The sequence below is a fragment of the Canis aureus genome, chromosome 20 (genome assembly GCF_053574225.1).
Source record: "Canis aureus isolate CA01 chromosome 20, VMU_Caureus_v.1.0, whole genome shotgun sequence".
Taxonomy (NCBI): Eukaryota; Metazoa; Chordata; class Mammalia; order Carnivora; family Canidae; genus Canis; species Canis aureus.
In genome coordinates, this window is record NC_135630.1 from 21,866,607 (window position 1) to 21,889,886 (window position 23,280).

The 23,280-nt window shown below is 31.9% G+C and overlaps 1 long non-coding RNA gene across 2 annotated transcripts in view; it reads left to right on the plus strand.

Moving 5' to 3' along the window:
- Positions 1–22,656, plus strand: part of LOC144291530 (uncharacterized) — an 81,606-nt gene extending 58,950 nt beyond the window's left edge. The window contains exons 4-6 of one of the 2 annotated variants that reach the window (XR_013358852.1): positions 20,195–20,710; positions 21,493–21,582; positions 21,902–22,656. This is a non-coding gene — a long non-coding RNA (uncharacterized LOC144291530). The remainder of the gene's footprint in view (positions 1–20,194; positions 20,711–21,492; positions 21,583–21,901) is intronic. The other variant, XR_013358853.1, reaches the window with a different exon arrangement.
- Positions 22,657–23,280: the final 624 nt, after the last annotated feature.

A 23,280-nucleotide genomic window follows, 5' to 3' on the forward strand; every position in this document is an offset into this window, starting at 1 on the left:
CTTTATAACTGTTGCCCATTGCAAAGTAAGTATCTTAAGAAAAATCACTCCCTTGTATGTGTCTCTTGTAAATTTTTCAGGCTATTGACTATTTATTTACCAAACAGATCCATCAACATTAGTGGGGTTTTACAGAATAAAAATAAAGTAGAAACCTGAAAAGTTTTATTCATTATTTTTTTAAGTATCAGGAATTAGTACACAAATTTTCCTAATGTACCAAAGGCTGATAGCAGAGTGCAGTCACTAACCCTATGTCTTTTTTTTTTTTTAATTTTTTTATTTATTTTATGATAGTCACAGAGAGAGAGGCGCAGAGACACAGGCAGAGGGAGAAGCAGGCTCCATGCACCGGGAGCCTGATGTGGGATTCGATCCCGGGTCTCCAGGATCGCGCCCTGGGCCAAAGGCAGGCACCAAACCGCTGCGCCACCCAGGGATCCCTAACCCTATGTCTTTCCATCACTCAGACAACTTCTCCAGAGACATTTTTTCCACATTTTTTTCCACATTTCTAACCAAAATATGCTTACATTATTATTAGTGATTAGCAATTTAGCATTTATCTATTGACTTTGGTTAGGCCAGATGGAGATAGATCTCTTTCTTCAAACTGTCTTTCCTTATCCTCAAGTAATTATGTAACTACTGACTTATTGAATTAAATAGCTAGTGTTTACATCATCATAACTATATGCTATTGTTGACTATAGCACCAAGCATTGTACTGTAATTGCATTTTTAGTTGTACAAACTTATTTTCCTTAAATCAAGAATTCCCTCCTTTTCTCTTATCTTTTTCTCCACCCCCTTCCCTCTTTTCTCTTTCTCTCTGGATGTAATCACCACCAAATCAAAAACAATAATCACCAACAAATCACTTCTCCTATTATTTATTTACTAAGTCTCTTATTTTCCTGAAGCTTGTTCTCCCTCCCTAAGATTATTTTAAAAATCTACCTGATTCCCAGTCACCCTAAAGTTTCTCTTCCCCTTTCTCTTGGGTTAGATCCACCCATTCCTGTATCTATGTCTTTCTCTATCTTGGTTTACATTACTACTTCAGTATTACTACATTACTATATTACTACTACAGTATTAGTTAATACTTCAATTATTCATTAAAAAAGGAGTGCATAGGGACAATATTTTGGGGGCCTTCACATATCTGAAATATGTCTCTATGTATTGTATATACTTGAGTCAAGTATCCAGCTATACACCTGCATTTTTCAGAATTGTTATAGTAGTTTTTTTTGAAGTATGTATCATTCACTTGTTTCTTAAAATAATTTTACCACCTGGGGCATCTGGGCAGCTCAGTCAGTTAAGCATCCAACTCTTAGTTTCAGCTCAGGTCACGATTTCAGGGTTATGAGACCAAGCCCCGCATCAGGATCTGCCCTCAGCACAGAGTCTGCTTGAGAGTCTCTTTCTCTCCCTCCCTTGCCTCTCCCCCAACTTGCATGTGTTCTCTCTCTCTCTAAAATAAAATATTTTAAAAAGATAAATAAATGATCTAATATGTATGTATATATCTAATATGTATGTATGCATCTCTAAATAATCTATTGTTAAGTTTTGCCATTTTTGAATTTTAAAAAGCAGAATTATGAGAATTATTTTGCAGCTAACTATTTACTTTCAGTCCTGTTTTTAAGGTCCATTCATATTGGTGCACATAACTTAGAGTTTTACATTTTTTCATTGACATATAATAATTCTAGTATTGAATCCCTACTGGCATTCAAAAGTTGAATGGATTTTTTTTCCCATCATAAACCATACTACTATGTCTACAATTTTCAACAGTGTTGAAAATATATATTGTTGTGTTTCAAGAATATATAAAGGAATGGAATCCTGGGACCATATGATGAGTACATGTTCAACTTTACTAGGTAATGTGATACTATTTCCAAAGTGGTGGTAAAATATATACTCCCATGTTTTGTTCATGTTAATCCTTCTAATTGCAGATACTTGTTTTTGCCCGGCTTTAAAATTTTTCCCAATCAATCCTACAGGAAATGATACCTTATTTTGGTTTTAGTTTGTAGTTGCCCAATTGCTAATGCAATTGGGCATCTTTTCATATTCCTACACATTTTGCATGCCCTATTCTGAGAAAGACATCCATGTATTTTACTCATTTTACTGTTAATTTGTCTATTCTTATTTATAATGAGTTCTTTATTGTAGATATGAAACTTTTTTTAATTTAAATTCAATTTGCCAACATATAGTATAATACCCAGTGCTCATCTCATCATGTGCCTTCCTTATGAAACTTTTATCAATTAAATGTACTGCAAATTTCTTCCCTCAGGTGTGATTTGTCTTCTCATTCTATGCTGTTGTTTGATAAACAAAATTCTTTAATGTAACTTAATTACATTTAATGTAGTTAACACATTTAATTTAATCAATATGTTTCTTTTTTGTTTGCATTTATTTTTTTCAAGAACTCCTTCCTCATTCAAAGATTAAAATGAGGATAAAGTATTTTTAAAAGGGCTTAATTTTTTTCTGTCACAATTATATTTGTAATTCATTTAGAACTGACTTTCTTAATAATATGAGATCATCTAAATTACTTTTGTAGGAAGAATAATAAATTTTCTACTTCTCTTTCAACCAACATTGTTTGTTAGATACATTTTCTTTATTGCAGCATTGTTTAACGTGCATTTTCTTTACTGTATAGCATTCAATATTCTATTGAATGTAACAATATTTATTTATCCCTGTGGGGGATACTTTAGTAGTTTTCAGCTATTAAGTATAGTGCTTCTATTAGGATTGTAAGACATATCTATTTCTGAATATTTGTATTCATTCTGGAGGATGTATACAGTGGAGAAGAATTGTTGTGTTACAGGAAATATATGTGTTATCTATGTAATAGCCAATTTTTCTACAGCGATGATACAAAATTATCTTTCTACTTAAAATGTATGATAGTTTTGCTTTACATGCTCACAGACACTTGATATTTTCAGCTTATTTCATTCTAGCAACTCTGGTAGATGGGTAGTATTATCTCAGATTTATTTGAATTTGTATGTCCTAATAAACAATGATGAACACCTTTTCATATTTATAAACATTTGGATATCCTCTTGTGAAATGTCTTTGGACCATATTTCTATTTTATAGTATCTTTTTCATATTCATTTAAGAGTTTATTCAATATTCTAAATCTAAATTCTTTGTTAGATATATGTATTATATTTCTCTTTTGCTGTGGCTTTCCTTTTCAGTTTCTTACTGGTGTCTTTTGATTAATAGAACTTTGAAAACTAATAAAATTCAATTTACAATTTATTTTTGATAAGCACATTTTTTGTTCTTTTTAAGAAACCTTTATCATTCCCACCTGATGAAATGTTCTCTTATTCTTTCCTCTATAATTTGCATTATTTTATCATTTATTTTTAAGTCCTCAAATCAACTAGGACTGATATTTTTTCATAAATGATGTGACATAGAGATTTAAATACTTTCATTATATGAATAGTTAATTGAGCACCATTTATTGAAAAGATCAAGTTAACCACTGACAATAGTATTTCAGTATTGTTTTTGTATTTTCTGTTTCTAAACTGTTCTATTCCATTGCTGTTTTTCTACTCTTGGTCCAATACCATGCTGTCATCACATCTGGTATTAGAAAACTTTCCATGTTTTCTCTCCTTCAAAACTGCCTTTATTATTCTTGATTCTTTGGATTTTCATATAAATTTTAGATGATTTTGTCAATATCTGCCACAGAAAAAGTTGACATTTTCACTAGACTTTAGGTCAATATATAGATTGATTTGATGGAGCATTGCTGTATTACAATATTTTCTTCCAACCCATGAATATTGTCTATCTCTCCATTTATACACATTTAAAAAATTTCCTTTAATAATGCTTCATAGATTTAAGCATAGCATCTTATGCATCTTGTGATATATTTATTTCTAGATTATTTGATATTTTTATACAATGTAAATAACATTTTCATTTTTGTTTCCTTTTAATTTTTAATGGTACATAAGAATTAGATATTGTATTTTGACTGTGAAGATAAGACAAAAAATTAAATTTGCTAATTAATTCTAATAGTTAATTCTAGTCACTACTATTAGATTTTCTAGGTTCACAATAAGATAGTCTTCAAATAATGACAATGTATTTCTAATCTTTATGGTTAATTTCTTATCTTTGGTTTATAGTACTAGCTAGGATCTCCTATATAATGACAATTAGAAATTGTGACAGTAGCCAGTTGTGAATTGTCTTTCATTTTTCCGAGCTCAGGATGAATATTTTTAGTATTTCTCATTGAGTAGTCTAAATTAAATTTATTCACATAAAGTTGTTTATATTTTCCTGTTATATCTTAGCTATCTGTAGAATCTATGTTCTTGATATTGGTAACCTTTTCTTCTCTGCTTATATTTTGATCAGTCTTGATTAGTTACAGTTTTGTTAATTTTATTTGAGGTATATAGCATAATGACTCAATATTTCTATATATTGCAAAATGATCACCACAGTGTCTAGTTAATATCTGTCACCATACATAGTAACATTTTTTATGTGTGATGAGGAAACTAAAGATCTTTTAAATATGCAATATATTTATTAGCCATATATTACATCCCGATGAGTTTTTTTTTTAAGATTTTATTTATTTATTTATTCATGAGAGAAACAGAGAGAGAGGCAGATGCATAGGCAGAGGGAAAAGCAGGCTCCTCGCAGGAAGCCCAATGTGGGACTTGATCCTGGTACTCCAGGATCATGTCCTGAGCCAAAGGAAGACCGCTCAACTGCTGAGTCACCCAGGTGTCCCTGAGCCACCCAGGTGTCCCCGCATGAGTTATTTAATAACTGGAAGTTTGTACATTTTGACCTCCTCCATTCATTTTGCCCACCCCCATTACCCCCATCTTTGGCAATCAGCAATCTGTTCTCCGTATCTACAATTTCTTTTAATTCCACATGTAAGTGAGATTATATGCTATTTGTCTTTCTTTGATGACTTATTTCATATAGCATAATGCCCTTAAGGTCCATTCATGCTGTTGCAAATTAATTATTTTGCTTTGTTTTGTTTTGTTTTTTACTAGTATCTTAAGATAGAATTTTGAGTTACTGATTTTTAATCATTCTCTTTTTAACATATTTATTTAAAGCTATACATTTGTGAAATTTTCCAAATTTCAGGAAATTAGTGGTTTTCTATTATCTTATTTTTATTATTTTCTAATTAATTCCATTGTTATCATTGATTAAGGCTTTGTCAATGGCCTCAAACATTGTGGGTCTATTGTATATGTACTTGAAAACATGTATATTGCATGTGCACTTGAAAAAGTATATATGAATTATGTTGCTGTTGTATATAATATTCTTGATAAACCCATTTGGCCAAGTTTTCAAAAGTTTTTGTTTAGATTTTGTATATTCTTGTGAATATTTTTTCTATATGTTCCACTAACTATTGAGAGGTGTATTGTAATCTTTCTCTATATTTACTGGTTTATCTGTTTGTTTGTTTTTTAGTTCTGTCAATTTCCAATAGTTTAGTAATACTTTGTGTGATTCAGATTTAAGATTGTATTATCTTTCAGTTGTATTGATCCTTTTTTGTAGAGCTCTATTTTGCTCAAAGTCTATTTTGTCTAATATTTCTAGAGCTTCATCAGCTTTATTTTTGTTAGTATTTGCATTGTATGTGTTCAGTCCTTTTGTATTAAACCTTTTAATGTCCCTATATTTAAAGAGTGACTTTTTAAAGCATCATAGAGTTGGGTTTTGTTTTATTTTAATCCCACAATCTTTACTACTAAGAGTAGTAATTACTGACATACATGTATTTATATTTATCTTCTTACTATTGTTTTTAATTTGGTTTATCTATTTTTGTGTTACCCCTTCCCCTGTTTTTGGCTTTATTTTTGATTAATCAAGAACTTTATTACTTCCTTTTACTTCCATCAATTTTTAATCTTTGTTCCTTTAGGGATTATCTTAGAAATGATAACATACATTCTTGTTCTGAAGGCTTGTAATATATCCTTCTATCCTTTTAGAGGTTCCTAGCATCTGTTTTTCAATAAGAATGTAAAATCAAAAATATTTCACATAAATTTGTTTTTTCCTTCATTAACATGTGGATGTATTAAATGCAAGCCTCACGTTTAAATTTACTTTGAGTCAGATCTTGCCATAGTACATAAATGTCACATTTATAATTTCATATAAACTTGTTTTCTTATACTTAAAGCCCATTAATAAAACAATAGGTAGACTTCTGTTTTGTAATATGGTTTCTTTTCATCATTTAAATAATAACCTGTAGAACTACAATCATTGTATAAATTTTATATACTCTTTCTTATTTGTGCAGGAAAATTAAAGTTTTCCACTCTAATCCTGTCTGATTAGAAATAGTAAAATAAAATGGTGAGTCAGCATTTATGATTTATGTTAAACAGAACCAATATTTCTTTCATAATTTTTATTTAATTCTATAAACTCACACATTTCCAACAAAATAAATATTTCTCACCATCAAGTAGTCCTAATGACACAGAATGTTTCAAAATCTTAGAAAAATAGCCTAACAATACAGCAAGAGTAAGGGGCCATAAATAAGCAAAATAAAAATTTAAATGATATAAATTATTTCTTTAACTTATCTAGCACAATAAAAGTTAAAAACCCTGGTGAGGCTTAGCACACTTAAATATCTTTAGATATTTGAAAGTAGATTCTATATTTTAATGATCATTCAAGTGTTCTTTAGATGCCTGATAATATGACAATATAGATTCTTAATTTAAGAAATATTATAAAACTAGTTTATATTTAATATTTTTATTTTAATGATTTACACCTCAAAAAAATCATGGTTTTGAAATGTCATGTAATTACTCAAGATCAATTATATTGACCAGTTGCATACATGGAAAGATATGGAGCTGTTTGCTTATCATTTCCAACTTTAAGAGTAATAGTCTTGACCTCTTTGATTCAAATATTTTGTCTGAAAATTGAGATTTGTATCATTGTAGTCTTTTATTTCCTGTTCTTTTTCTGAGAGATATATCTAAATAGAGATGTAACAGGAGCCTCTGGTATTTTTAGCTTTGCCTAAGGCTACAAGTAGAAGTAAATATAATATGGTATGAGTTAAACTGTTAAGCTGTGTCACCACAGAACACAATGGAAAGTAAGTTTTATTAGTCCTATGTTAAATCTCCTCCCCCCACAACCACACATCAAACATACAAACAACTCCATAAGGTAGAAACAATATGATATTTGGACATCCCTGCCCCCAGACTATTTTCTGGATGCTATAGAGCCATTTTTTAAAAGGGGAAATATTAAAACTGAAAATAGCTTAGAAAATTATTAGTGTTGGTAAGTTTTCTTAGAACTTAGAAATCAAATTTATGGGCTCATATGGCATTTCAAAAAGTAACCAAATTTTTTTTGTTTCCCTTTTTTGAAAGATAGACTATAGTTAAAAGTTTGAAGAAGTACAATTTTTTTTAAGATTTTATTTATTTATTCATGAGAGACACAGAGAGAGAGGCAGAGACACAGGCAGAGGGAGATGCAGGCTCCATGCAGGGAGCCCGATGTGGGACTTGATCCCGGGACTCCAGGATCAAGCCCTGGGCTGAAGGCAGGTGTTAAATCACTGAGCCACCCAGGGATCCCGGAAGCACAAATATTTTAACACTACTGTTAACATACAATTTGTGAACAATGAAAGTCCATTGAAGAAATGAAAAGTACACCTTGCTGAAACATATGTACTAATGATATAAAGATGGACAATGCATAAAATTGGCAGTATCCATAAAGTTATGATATATACTTTAATCTATTAAAAATGGTAAACAAAGAAATGTCTGGAGGTAGTGCCTCTAGGCACCACTGACATTTACCCTTCAGATTTAGGTTTCTACTCTCAGAATTAAAAAAAAAAAAGAAATCACTATTTTATTGTCAAACTCATTAGTGCTTGTGGAGTCTCATTTCTTCATCTCTCTGTATGTTTCAGTTTATTGAATACTTATTTTATGTCCTCTGCCTTTAACATTTGATGATTCTTCTTATTTTCTTGTCTTTATAGCTGTTCTCTCTTTGCCTCTTTTTCAAGTTCCTTATCTGGGTTCCAGAATATTGAGAAGACACTAAAATTGTGCCTTTGGCCATATTCCCTTGTTTCTTTAAGTCTGTTCTTCTTAAGAACCACCTAAGGTCCTCAGGATCAATTCTTCTCTGTTCTTTGTGTTCTTTCTTAGCTCTCACCAAGAATCTCTACGTGGATATTCTTTAAGAATCCCAATTCAACCATTATAAATTTAATTCATCTGCCACTCCTGAATTGTAAAAACATTCTTGCTCTTCCTTTTCCTGCTGACACACCTGTCATCTGAACTCTGGAAACTCAAATTCACCATGGGTACTTTCCCAATGGCTGACAATAGTAATCCCCAATTTCTGTCAATTTAGTATTGCAAAATTTCACTCAACATCAGTCATTCCTTTTCACTCACATTTCTCCATATTTGTTTAAGTCCTTGTGATAATTTGTCTGAAACACTACAATTGTCTACTAGCTGCTCTTAAGGGTTCTAATCTCTATACTTCAAAATTAACTCTATATAATGACAAGAAATTTTTTAATAATGTAATTTCTTCTTCAAAAACACTTTATAAGCAGGTGCATATTGAGTAAGTATATATGATCATTTATTCCTTGTGGGTCTGGCAGTCAGAATCAACATTATGAAAACTGGTATGAACATACTAGTAAAGTGCATTTTTTAAAAAATCTAATAACATCTAATTGAGGGTAAACCAGTTAACAAAAGGCTTTTAAGGAATTTTTACATTAAAATAAATTGTGAATCTTCCATTTTTAAAGTGAAGAACTCTGCTTTTTGAACATAACTTGCCTTTGAACATAAAGGATTTATAGTTATAGTGTCTTTTTATCACCCAATGTGATAAGATTTATATGAACTATATTGTATTTACTTTGCAGTGATCACTGAATTTCCTTTATTGCCTTAATTTCTAAGTATGATTATTGCAATCATTTCCAATTCATACTCATGACATAAAAAGTATGAACATTTACTATTTCTTACATTTTTTCGAGAAATTTAATAGATATTATTTTAGCATTTCTAATAACCTGTGTGATAAGGAAACTAAAATGATAATTACAATCAAATGACTTGCATTTTATTTTTTATTTTTTTTAAATGACTTGCATTTTAACAAAGAAGTTCTTTATACAGATCATTAAAAGCATGTGACATTTTTAAGAGAGCTAGGGATAGAAAGACCAGAGAGCTGTCACTATGTGTCATAGTACCATAGTCACTATCCAGAGATCAGGTACATGGGAGAAAGGAACTGCTACCAACTTAATGGCTGCCACTATCCAGAAAGTTGGTAATGAGGGAAATGAAATGTAGAGTACAACCTCCCCAAAAAACACTGGCAAAAGGAAAGGGAATGGCTTTTACCTTCCTTCTGCCTTCCAAAAAAATCACATGGTTGCCATCTCATTGGTAGACTTCAATCACACTCTCGTGATGGAGTCTGGCAAATTTACTTCTCAATCTTTTAATATATGGAATATAAAAGAAATAGTAGAATAATGGATATTGATTCTGGCTGCCAATAGGCAATGTCTATCACATGGGGTAGACTTGATGAATTTGTGTTCTGTGTCTAACATTCCTTCCTTATGAGCAGCCAATAATAGCTGTGCCAGCTGTGTTCTGCACATTCATACACTACAACCCAGGCTTCACTCAGTTCTTTTATATTATATATGGAATTAGCATTAGGGAAGTCAAGTAACAATATAAAGAAAATCTGTAACCATGATAGCTTTATACCAGGATTTTCCAGTAGAACTAAAATGTAAGCTGTATATGTACTTTCTTAGTAGCCAACGTAGAAAAAATTAAAAGAAACAGATAAAATTAATATCAACAATATATTTTATTTATCCTAGTATATACCCAATGATTTTAAAATATAATTAATATAACATTATAATGAAATATTTTACTTTTTTCATATTGTCTTTGTAATAAAGCATATATCTTATGCTTCTACTATACCTCTTCTAGGTGCTAAATTTTCAATAAAGATATTGAGTTGTATGTATTTAGATATCATAAAATTTATAACTGAAGTAATAAATTCACATACTCAAGTTGTTCCAAAAATACTGGCATGTTTTCAAATACTGACCCAACCCTCCTACCACAAACAAATATTTGTATGGGATTGATAAAGCTGTTTTATTCTTCTTGCATGGATTGATTTGCCTTTAAAATGAGTATATCAGTATATAGACAGAGGATGCCCCCATCCCAAGATGCCTACATCTTAAACTTTGGAATCTCTGAATATGCTATTATATAGCAAAGGAGAATTAGTATTGCAGATAGAATAAATGTTGCTAATCACCTGACTTTAAAATAAATAATCCTGGATTATCCTGGTAGGTCCAGTGTAATCACAAGTATCCTTAAAAGTAGAAAGGAAAATCAGATGAAAAGATGGAAGCTTAACAAAGTCTCTATTCAATGCTGCTTAGCTTTAAATATGGAAAAATGAGGCCAAGGAAGGCCTCAAAAATTTATGAGGCAAGGAAAGCAGGTGGTTTACTAGTGGGAACTAGTATTGAAGTAGGAAAACTTAAAGTGTAATTGAGGAGTTTCTGGAGACTAACTGTGAACAAGTCTGAGAATTAAAAGCTCCAAGGAAACCCAGTACTACGAGGGACATAGTAACTTGTAGTTTACCTCCAGAAGCTATGATGTTCTCATAGTGAATATCAGAGGAAAATCTCCTCATGCTTCCTGAAGTGGTGGTGGGATATAATTCCATTTTAAAATATGCCAGAGCATTTGGTTCTTCTTAACCAGGCCTGCCCTCAAAGAAGCTGTTTCACCAGAGCCTAACTAACCTGGGTAAAGGGAACCAACTCTAATCCCTTAACATTCTCCTGCCCCATCCAAGTGGGGGGAAAACCCGATAAGCATTTGCAAAATTCACAGTACAGGGACACAGGCTCACTAAAAGACTGAGGTATAATCACAGACTATAGAACACTCTCCTCACTTCATATTTGCAGCACATCACTGAGGATCTATTCACTAGAGTTCCATTTACCTACTATACTATACAGCTTTCAACAAAAAATTATGAAACATATTAAAAGACAAAAAATACAATTTGAAGAGACTGTGAGAGCATCAGAACCAGATACAGATAGAGCAGATATGAAGGAGAAATAAAGACTTTCTCATATAGAAAGACTTTCTCTCCTTTTTTTCTTAATAATAAATTTATTTTTTATTGGTGTTCAATTTGCCAACATACAGAATAACACCCAGTGCTCATCCCGTCAAGTGCCCCTCTCAGTGCCTGCCACCCAGTCACCTCCCGCCCTCCTCCCCTTCCACCACCCCTAGTTCGTTTCCCAGAGTTAGGAGTCTTCATGTTCTGTCTCCCTTTCTGATATTTCCCACACATTTCTTCTCCCTTCCCTTCTATTCCCTTTCACTATTATTTATATTCCCCAAATGAATGAGACCATATAAAGTTTGTCCTTCTCCGATTAACTTATTTCACTCAGCATAATACCCTCCAGTTCCATCCATGTTGAATCAAATGGTGGGTATTTGTCATTTCTAATGGCTGAGCAATATTCTTTCTCTCCTTGAAAAAAAAAGTCAAAAGAAGTTCTTCAGAAAAAAGGAAAATGATATAGGTCAGTAATTTGGATCTACATCAAGAAGGAAGAACATTGGAGAAAGAGTAAGCTTCCACCTTAAGAAACTAGAAAAACAAAGCCAATTAAGTCCAAGATGAGTAGAAGAAAAGAAATGGTAATTATTAGAGCAGAAATCAGTGGAACTGGGGAAAAACAGGAAAGCAATAGAGAAGATTACAATAAAGCCAAAAGCTAATTATTTGAAAGATTAAAAAAAAGATAAGTATTTGGCCAGGCTAAGAATAAAAGAGAAGACATAAATTACTAATACCAAAAATGAAATAGAGGACATCATTAAATTTTGCATAAACATTAAAATGGTAATGAAGGAATATTATGAGAAACTTTATGCCCATAAATTGTATAACCTAAACAAAAGGGATAATTCCTTTGAAGAAACAATCATCCAAAATTCATATAAGAAACAGATAATCTGAATAAGACTATATCTATTAAATTTAATTGAAATTAATAACCTTCCAAAAAAGAAATCACCAGGTCCAGACAGGTTCACCCATGAATTCTATCAAACATTTAAGGAAGAAATTTATGAATCTCTACAATCTCTTCCAGAATACAGAAGTAAAGAAGTACTTCCTAACTTATTTTCTGAGGCCAGCATTCCTCTAACACCAAAATCAGACAAAGACATCACAAGAAAATTACAAACCAATATCTCCCATGAACATAAATGCAAAAATCCTCATGAAAATATTAGAAAGTTGAATCCAACATTATATAAAAATAATCATATACCACAATCAAGTGGGATTAACCCACATATGCAAGGCTGACTCAATATCTGGAAATCAATCAATGTAATCTATTATACCAACAGACTGAAGAAGAAAAAACACATGGTCACATCAATAAATGTAGAAAAAGCATTTGATAAAAGCCAATACCTACCTGTGATAAAACTATGTAGTAACCTAGAAATAGAGGGAAACTTTCTCAACTTGATGAAGAATACCTACCACATTACTAGTTAGCATAATTTTTAATGATGAGAAACTTAAAACTTTCCCACTAAGATCAGAAACAAGGCAAGGATGTCTTCTCTCTCTACCCCTTTTCAACATCATACTGAAAGTCCTGGCTAAATCCAATAAGACAAGGAAAGGAAATGAAAGATTAGAAAGGAAGACATAAATTGTCTTTGTTCAGAGATGACATGATCATTTATGTAGAAAATCCAAAAGAACCAACAAAAACTCTAGGAACTAATAAATTGTTATAGCAAGGTTGCACGATACAAGGTTAATATAGAAAAGCCAACCACTTTCCTATCTATACAATGAACAAGTGGAATTTGCAGTTTACATTAGGCATTAGTTTACAGTTTACATTACATTGCAGTTTACATTACATTATTACTTAAGTATAAATCTAACAAAGTTGTATAAGATCTATATGAAAATAACTACAAAACATTGATGAAAGAAATCAAAGAATAATTAAAATAAATGGAGATATGGTCCATGTTCGTCGATATGAGGACTCAGCATCAAGATGTCAGTTCTTCCCAACTTGATCTATAGGTTCAATGAAATTCAAATCCAGCAAGTTATTTTGTGGATATCAACAAACTAATTCTAAAGTGTATATGGATAGGCAAAAGACCCAGACCCAGAATACTCCACACAATATTGAAGAAGAAGAATAGAGTCCAAGGACTGGCACTACCTGATTTTAAGACTTACCATAGAGCTAAAGTAATCAAGACAGCTTGACATTGGTGGGGGGTGGGGGGTGGGGGGAGATCAATGAAACAGAATAGAGCACTCAGGAATACTCAAATACTCACATAATATATTCAATTGATCTTTGAAAAGGGACAAAAGGCAGTACAATGGAGAAAAAATGCCTTTTAAACAGTGTTGGAAAAAAAAAAATCAAAAAAAAAAAAATCAAAAAAAAAAAAATAAAATAAACAGTGTTGGAACAATTGAATATACACATGCAAAAAAACAATCTAGACACAAATTGTATATCTTTCACAAAAATTAAAATAGAGCTAAATGTAAACGCACAATTTTGTCATGATGGAAACTAATCTTTCCATATTAGGCTAAAATTCTTCTTTGACATTAAGAGGCAACTTAAAAACCTACACTATAAATTTGATATTTTAAGAGTTGGATTGACATTTCTTTCTAAATCTGGAAGTCTTTTAGCACAAAATGCACCCAAAATACTCAGTGAGTAGTGCCTCTTATATCAAATGACTAATTTAAGGCTAGAAACAAATTATTGCAAATTTCTGAACTTTGAATCAAATAATCTTTAATATTGTTAGAAAGATTTCTTTTGGATCATGGTTTAATTAAGATCTTTTGCTTTTTGTAAGACAGTTTTTAATTATATATGTTGTAGTTTCATTGCAAAGTATCCATAACTAAAATAATAGGTTTTTAAACCATCTTTCTCTCTAAAAGATGTTTCCTTTGAGTCTACAAGAATCTAAGCCATTTTAAAGCTGTCCAAAGTTATACTCTCAGGTTCTGTTAAATGTTTAAAAATTTTTGTTGGACATTAATCCTAATTCCATGTGACTAATTTTGTTGTTTTTTATTTAATTATTGAGGGGAAACTTCAAGTAAGGTCACTATGTATTTACTGATGTAGTAATTGCACATTTTATTCTCTTCAATTGACTTTAACATCACAATAATATAGTTTTTTATTTTGTTTTGCTCTACTGCAGCAAATTGCAATGAATGGCCAATTCATCATGAAATTTATGACATGCCTTTTATTGGCTTCTTTTTTCTCTACCATTCTGAATATAGTACTATCATCTTTATTTCTGTTCAATTCTGCATTAATGATATCTTTAAGTGAAGTTTAAAATTTGTCCATACTTTTTTTTAAAGTAGAAAAACAATTTAATTATATTTTAGTTAAGATATTAGGCATTTCAATATATTGACAATATATGATTCCTTTACAAGAAATAGCCTACATTCTATCAAATTTATCAGTTTTAAATTTTCTAACACATTAAGTAATTTTCATTATATACAAATATATTTACTTAAATAAATATGATTACCTAAATTTGTCCCTAAATTTCTCTTGAATAAAATTATTATATCTATGTCTTTTATTGTAAATTCAAAATGGCAGTTTGGCTTCATGGAACAAATACCATAAACACAAGTCAGACAGAACCACTCTTTATTGGCCAAATACATGAACTAAGCTGCAGTTTCTACAACTAGAATGTGGACAATAACATGTATGTTTGAGGATTATTGTGAGGGCTAATTCAAAGGGCACAGACCAAGCGCCAGCTCCTAGAGATCTAAGAATGAATATGATATGATTCTTTACCCAGTGCTCATAGTGTTGCAGAAAAATCAGATATGGGGGGGGCACAACTACACTGTGACATAAGTTATCTCAGGAATGTATAAAACAAGTAAAATAATAATTTTCAGGAAGGGATAAGAGAATATTTAAATTTCAACTAATCCCAGGGATGCCTGGGTGGCTCAGTGGTTGAGCATCTGCCTTTGGCTCAGGGTGTGATCCCAGAGTCCCAGGATCGAGTCCCACATCAGGTTCCTTGCATGGAGCCCGCTTCTCCCTCTGCCTATGTCTCTGCTTCTCTCTCTCTCTCTCTCTCTCTCTCTCTCTCTGTATCTCTCATAAGTAAATAAACAAAATCTTTAAAAAAATAAAATAAATTTTAACTAATCTGCAGAATATGTAGGAGTTGTGGTTTTGCTGGAGTAGATATTGGTGTACAGGAAGAAGAGAAAGATGGAGATACATAAAGAAAATAGATGAGAATTTCAGAAAGGGAAGAAGGTAACTGAAGAAACCTGTGAACTTTCAAGGACCATGTGAAAATACATTAAAAATAAAACTGAGACAAATTTGTGAAGATTCTTATTTTTCAAGTCTTACTAAAGCCCAAACCTGACAAGTACAATGACTGGGTGAAACAGAACCTGTCAGGAAGAGTGAGGGGGACAGTGGAGAACAGCTAGTGCATGCCCCCATCTAATGGTGAGTGACTAACTCAACAGGAGACAACTGATCTGTGAGGACTCAAGCACAGTATTGTTAGACCTTCTGATTTTTTTTCAGAAAAACTGGCAATTCCAATTTTTATGGGCAGTTTGTCAAGAGTTATCAACAAATTCTAATATTTTGAAAACATCATAAGTATTAAACATTTTTGTTGACTAAATCCAGTTTGGAGGCAACAGTTTTCAAACTCTACATAGACAATAAAGTGATTAAGGCTTGTAGGCAGGTATTGAAATGATAGCATGTTTGCATACGGCATATGAATGATAGAAAAATGCCCTAAACTGCATGAAAGATAGAATTAATTGATACTCAAAGCAAGAGGCTTATGTCATAATTGATGTAAGAGCAGTATAGCATTATAAGTGACAGAAGAACTGTGTTTGGAAGTGTAAACCACAAAACATCCAAAATAGAAACAGAATAGAGGGAATAGGTGAGAAGAAGACAGAAAGGCTTAACATTCCTAAGATTTGACTAACTGAGGTTATGGTGATGCAATCAACCAACGAATGAAGCAAGGAAGAGAAGAAAAGTTGAGAACTTGGAAAAAAATATACCGCGTTCTACTATTTAATGTATTACAATCAACATGGAACTATGAAGGCAAAGATACTCAATAAACAGTAATAAATGTTTGAATTTCAAGAGCAAAATGAAGTATGAAAATATTGATGTTTTAATTAATTTTAATTGAGATATAATTAGAGTAAAATATATAGTTCTAAGAAGAGAGTTCAAGAGTGTTGACAATGGGGCACCTGGGTGACTTAGTGGTTGAGTATCTGCCTTTGGCTCAGATCGTGATCCCAAGGTCCTGGAATTGAGTCCTGCATCAGGCTTCCCATAGGGAGCCTGCTTCTCCCTCTGCCTATGTCTCTGCCTCTCTCTGTGTGTCTCTCATGAATAAATAAATAAAATCTTTTTTAAAAAAAGTGTTGAAAATTTATACAACTGTCTTACCAATATCCCAATTGAGATGCAGAACATTTATTACCTAAAAAGTCCAATTACCCCTTCAAGAAAATAACTTTCCTTCCAGGGTTATAGCTATTTTAATTTCTATCTCCATGAATTAGCTTGCCTGTTTTTGAGCTTCACATGAATGGAATCATATAAACTTTGGGGGTCTAGCTTCTTTCACTCAACATGGTATTTTTGACATTTAAAGCATGTGCATTAGAAGCTCATTCTTTAAAGTAGTGTATTGCTGAATAATATTCCATTCTGTTATTCTATAATACATGACTTCTCTTGATGGATATTTAGGTTGTTCCCAATATTTTGCTATTATAAATAAAACTGCAGTGAATATTTTTACACAAGTTTTGGGGATAGAAAATGTTCTTTCTTTTTCTGGAGATGTCTAACATGGAATTACTGGATCATAATGTAGGAGCATGCTCAGCTCTATAGTGACTGCCAACATATTTTCCAAATAGGATTGCACCCTATCACACTCAGAAAAACAAGGTTCAGCTGCTCTGCATACTCTTCACCATACATACTTACTGTTTGTTCATCTTCTAAATTTTAGCCACTCTACTGAGTGTGTAGCAATAGCTTATTGTGATTTTAATTTGCATTTCTGATGACTAATGATGTTGATCATTTTTTTCAGTTGCTTATTGGCCATTCTTATATCTTGCTTTTTGAAATAATTAGTCTTTTAACCATTTTTATTGCTTTTTAAGCTATTGATTTGTAGGAATCCTTTGTTCAATGTATGTATTCAGAATTTTCCTCATAGTCTGTAGACTTTTCCATTTTCTTAATGATATGTTCTGATAAGCAGATGTTTTTAATTGTTATGAAATCCAGTTACTTTTCTCTTTTATGTTTAGTAATTTTGAATTTTGTATAAATAATCATTTGCTTGTTCCATTTATGTTTAAAATCTATTTCAAGTTAATAGCTTGTTCTGATGAAGAAATCAAGGCTAATGCTTTTTTTCATGTAATTATTCAGTTGATTCAGCATTATTTCTTAAAAAGATTGCCCACTGTGCTTTTGTCAAAAACTATTTGACCTTATATTGGTAAATCTATTTATGTACTCTCTGTTCTGTTCCATTGATCGATTTGTCTATCTTGCATCAATTCCACACTAGCTTTATCAATATAGTTTTTAAAATGCAGACTTCTTGATGTATAGATAAACTAATACACATATATTCTTCATATGTGTTAAGAGCAAACCACTCTGGGAAGAAATAAAACTAGGAAAAGAAAGGACATTGTAGTTCACCAAACCTTATGAAGCGAGTAGAAGAAAAGTTACCAAAGAAAATAAAGGGTACTCAAAAAGGTAAGAAAATGAGAAAAGTTATGAACATGGAAATCAAAAAATGAAAGAGTTGTGAGAAAAAAAGTTTCCAGAAGGGTCTCATGCTGCAGAAAGCCATATAGATGGTAATAAATAAACAAACAGTAAATAAATAAATAAATAAATAAATAATCATTTTGACAATTACATGAAGCCATTGATTACCTAAATGAAGACAGTTTCAGGATGGTGATGGCATATATTTATTCAATGGATATTTAGTGATTGCCTAGCCATTTTGCAAAGTGTTTGAACAAGATATACTGTCAGCCTTTCTGAAGTTTATGGTCCTGCAAACACACAGAAGTTATGTTCCTATTAAGGAAAGAAAGAATGGATAATGTGGAAAATAAAAATCCAAAGCACAAAGCATCTTTATAGGATGGCAGTAAAAGAAAGAAGCAACATTTGGTGGTTTTATGAGAAGATGTTGAGAAAGGGATTTTGTTTGTTTTAGTTTCAAGGCAGGGAATGTTTCCATCAGTTTTTAGGCAAAGTGGAAGGTAAGAGTAGAAAGAGAAAAACTGAAAAACAATCTAGGGAAATTGGAGTAATGATGGAATCCACATAAAGAAAATAAAATGACATTCCCTCAAAAAAGCAAAGGTAAAAATTAAGTTTTAAAAAGAAAGAGGGGTATTTATTTCTCAAAAATGCTAATGGAAAGTAGTGAGGGATGAGCAGAAACAAAAGTAAAGGTGGGAAGAGTATATAACATCATTCCTGAGCTCTCTGTTCTTGGAGATGGAGTCTGCTGAAAGAATAGAATTAAAGCAATAGACCTAAAATGAGTGAAGAAAGGTTCTAAGAGCTATTTTGAGGAGCAATAGGAGGAACTAATTGAAGTAACTAAAAAAGCATAATACTCTTTTAAAAGACTCACCAAAATTCAGAGATCGTGCATTAAGATACAATCTTAAGGTACAGATGCACAATTTTCTCCAAACCCTTTACAGCTAGGAAAAAGAAGTGGGAAAAACGAAAAAAAAAAAAAAAAAAAAAAAAGGCTTGGTTGATCCTGGGTTAGTTTTGATGGGTGTGTATAGTACAATGGGAAGGGCTGGAGAATTTGATTCTTTGGGGAGTTGTGTTTGAAGTGACGGCCAATAAGCTTTCAGAAATTGTTTGATGTTTAGTAATTGATATAATCAGTTTAATATTGAAAACATTTTAATAATATTTAGGAATTATCTTGTCTGCCCACAGGCCTAGTAGTTAAATACAAAAGTAGTTATTAAATAATAAACTAATAAGAATTTAAAATCTAAGCATTAGAGTCATAAGATTCTCTTTCTTTCGGTTATATTACTTTCTGAAAAGAAGTCTCCTCCAATGTTCTGTCTCCTATTAAAATATAATTTATTGAATAATAAGAGAAAATGATTTGGAAATTACTCACAGACCAGATTTGCTTGTAGAAAGAGAAATAGACACATTATTTTTCCAAGTATAATTTAGAGTATTAACAAAAACAATGAGGAAATAATAAATAAGCCCTAGCATATCTTAAACATAAACTAGCTAAAGAAGAGTTCACATACATCCCCACATGAATTATACTTCTTGGAGAACAGCTGAAACACCTGGCAAATTAACTTGAAAAGGAACACTAATATAGGAAATGCTGTTTGGAATTTGATCTCAAGAAATCTTGAGAAAATGTACTTGGGAAGGCTTTGTATACTTTCAACTATCTTGTGAAACTTATGTAAGTAAAAACTCATTCAACAAAATATCTAATATAATTATCCAACATCCATTTGGACTTCTCACTGTCTTCCTGAAGGCCTCAGTCCCTGAACCAAATGTTCTTAATATTTTCAATATACCAAGTACAAACATATGTGTATCATTAGAAAAAAAATAAACTACACTTATTCAGGACCCACTTCAAAATACTGAAACAAAACCCACAAAATATATCCCCTAACTCTCTTACATTTAATAAAAGAATGTGTTTTTACACCCTTTCCCTCATATATTACTTTTCTCTCTTCTCTTCAGGGAATATGAATTCTCAAGCAAAGACAGAAGAGAAACCTTCAATCTTCTCCTTCTGAGCCAAGCTTATGCTCAGGACGACAAGCAATGAATTGTTGCTCCAGGAAATGTTCGATGGCTCCCAGTTCTGAACTTTTATTTGTAAACTGAAAGGCCTAGAAATCTCTAGGCCACTCTAGGCCTAGAAATCTCCTAGTAAGATTTAATGACTGCTTAAACAGCCTTAAAACTTGGTAACAGTGGACAGTTTGGAGTAGAGGTAGGAAAGAAAAAAAATACAAAAGTGCTTGAATTTTTGCCCATCCCTATACCCAACTGTTTTTGCGTTTCTATCCTGTTGCTCACTGGCCAAGAACCCCAATTCCTGAACTTTTTAAGCTTAGCCTGGAGCTGAGAAGTCTTTCCTTCAGCAGTGGAGATGTCAGATCCCAACACAAAGGTATAAGACAATTCACCAGACTGCAACGTGCCATATAGTTGAATGCTCTCCACCTTGACTACACAAGGAAGGTGTACACAGTAAGTTCCTCAGGGACCTGGGGTCTGCAGATTGTATTAAAAATCATGTGGAACTTGAAGTTCTCTGCCACTCACTAAATATGTGATCATGGAGAAGTTCATTTAGTCTCTGTGCTTCATCCAAATGGTATGAGTTTGCATAGTTGAAAATGACTATTGCCTATTCATTTCTATGTCCTGAAACATAAATCTGGATGTATTTTTGTGCATATAAGTGAACATTCATGTGTGTTCAGTTGCCCTGGATGCTCTTTACTCTGGTTTTTTTTTTACAAAGTAATCTTTTGATTATATCATCTAAGATTCACTGCTTGTAAGGTCTTAAACTGACCCTTACACTACTATTCATGTTAACCTAATCATTCTTTCATGGCAATAATTAACACAAGGGATGGTTTGATTAGTAGGACATTACAAATGTTTTTTCTTCTTAGAGATTCTAAATTGAGGATAGAAAACAACATCAATATTATCAGGCATAACCATTTTCACTACTTTTTTTTTTAAATAGCACAGATCCATAATCTGGAATAGGCAAGGAAAGTTGGTTGTGTGGACTAGGGAATTTATCCAGGTATCTTAAACTGGGGATACACCTTTGCCTCAATTACCTGTATGATTAAATGACATGCATTTTAACCTAAATTTCTCAGAGATTTACATTTATAAAGCAATTAATGCATTAATGTGGAAATCATTCCACTTTCTCTCTGACTCTTGAATGAATTATTCCTTTATTTAACAAAGCTTTAAGAGGGCTATGACATTATTCTATTCACTAGGGATTCTGTGATGAAGAAGATAGAAATATTTTTGCCCTCATGACCCAAATTCTACTTGTCTGGAGAGTTATCCTTGATCCTCAAATACAGGTACTGACTACATATTCAGAATACTTCCAGCACTTTGCATCTATCTCTATTAATTATTGAAATGCAAAATCCATGAATCTCCATGCTAAACAGACTTCTTATTATATGATAAGTACATAATACATATTTACAATAGGAAGAATCAATGAGTGACTAAATCAAAGCTCTTAAGAATTCAGATTTATTGAGTCCCTATTTAGGATTTATTCCAAACGTTACAAAGCAAGAAAATATGTAAACAAAATATAAGGATGTGCTACTACTTGGTTAGTGGGTGGAAACATAGCAGTGAACATTAGTACAATCTCTGTCTTCACAGAACAAGCAGCTCAGCACAGAAAAGAGACAAATCAGACAATGGAAATACAGCACTATGAAACATGGAGAAGGGCACTTTAGAAGGGCACTGAACTCAGAATTTGGTAATCCGGAAAGACTTCTTGGAGGAAACATTATCTAAGCTGAGATCTGCAAGATTAGTTAGTAGGAGTTAGCCAGAAAAGGAGGTGAGAGGAAGAGAAAAAAAACTGGAGCAGAAGCCTTCAGGTAATCCTATCCTGGCCAAAGATTTCAAAATAATTCAATATAGCTGGAGGTAGTCAGTAGTAGTAGAAAGTAATGAGGCCTTTTCAAGAGAGGGAGAGACACATACATAATGGTAGCAGAGTAGAAACAGAATGTAAATACTGAACAAGCACACTAGTAGGTCTAGTTCTGGATGTATTTATATCTGCTACCATTTGTAGGATTTCCTGTTACTTGCAAGGAGATGAGAAATTTGAAATTCATTAAAAAATTGTATTTAAACATGGAAAAATTATTCAATTATAGACATTAAATAACTGAGTGAAAACTCCATATATGTCTGTCTTGCTTAAATGTATTTTACTTAGAATTTTGCAGATGTAGTGCTCATAAATTGTTAGGATCTAAGGATTTGATAGTACTTTGATGATCATTTAATACAACTGTAGCCCTAATCTAGAATATGATGATATATTTTGAAACAAATTATGTAATTCCTTGGGTAAATTTAAAATTTTTTAAAGAATAAAAGTTTTTTTGGTTATTGTTTTTGTTTCTTGTTTCAATTTTTTTGGTCCTCTATCATTTATTTGAATTACTTAAAACACTATAGAATTTTCTTCCCAATTACAAATAAATATGCAAATTTCTAGACATGCACAGTAATGTTTAGGGATAAGAGAAACATACATGCTATTAATTGCTGTATTGATTAAAACAAACCCTCTAATCTCTCAAAGAAGAAGAATACAAACGCATTTTTCAGTATATCCAGTTAACATATTGTCTTTCTTAACAAATAAAACCTCAAAATTTTTGAAGTTTAATGAGTGTGTATAATTTCTATAAAGAACTTGGGAAGTAATAATTCAAAATATACTATGTCATCCATAGCACTACAACCGCTTTTACTAAATCTTTATATATTTCACCAAAATCAGTGAGAAAAAAACAAGTGATCATCTAGTAATCAAGAAGAAAATAATGTATTTTCCATTATTTTTTAAAAACCAGAGCCAATGTCTACTGAAATTATAGTCCAACTTATGTTGAAATGACCTATTTGTAATTTGAATTCAACATGTAAATTTTGATTGAGTGCATTTTAAATTTAATATGAATTTAGAAGCTCTAGGGACATGTGGGTGGCTTCAGCAGTTGAGCATCTGCCTT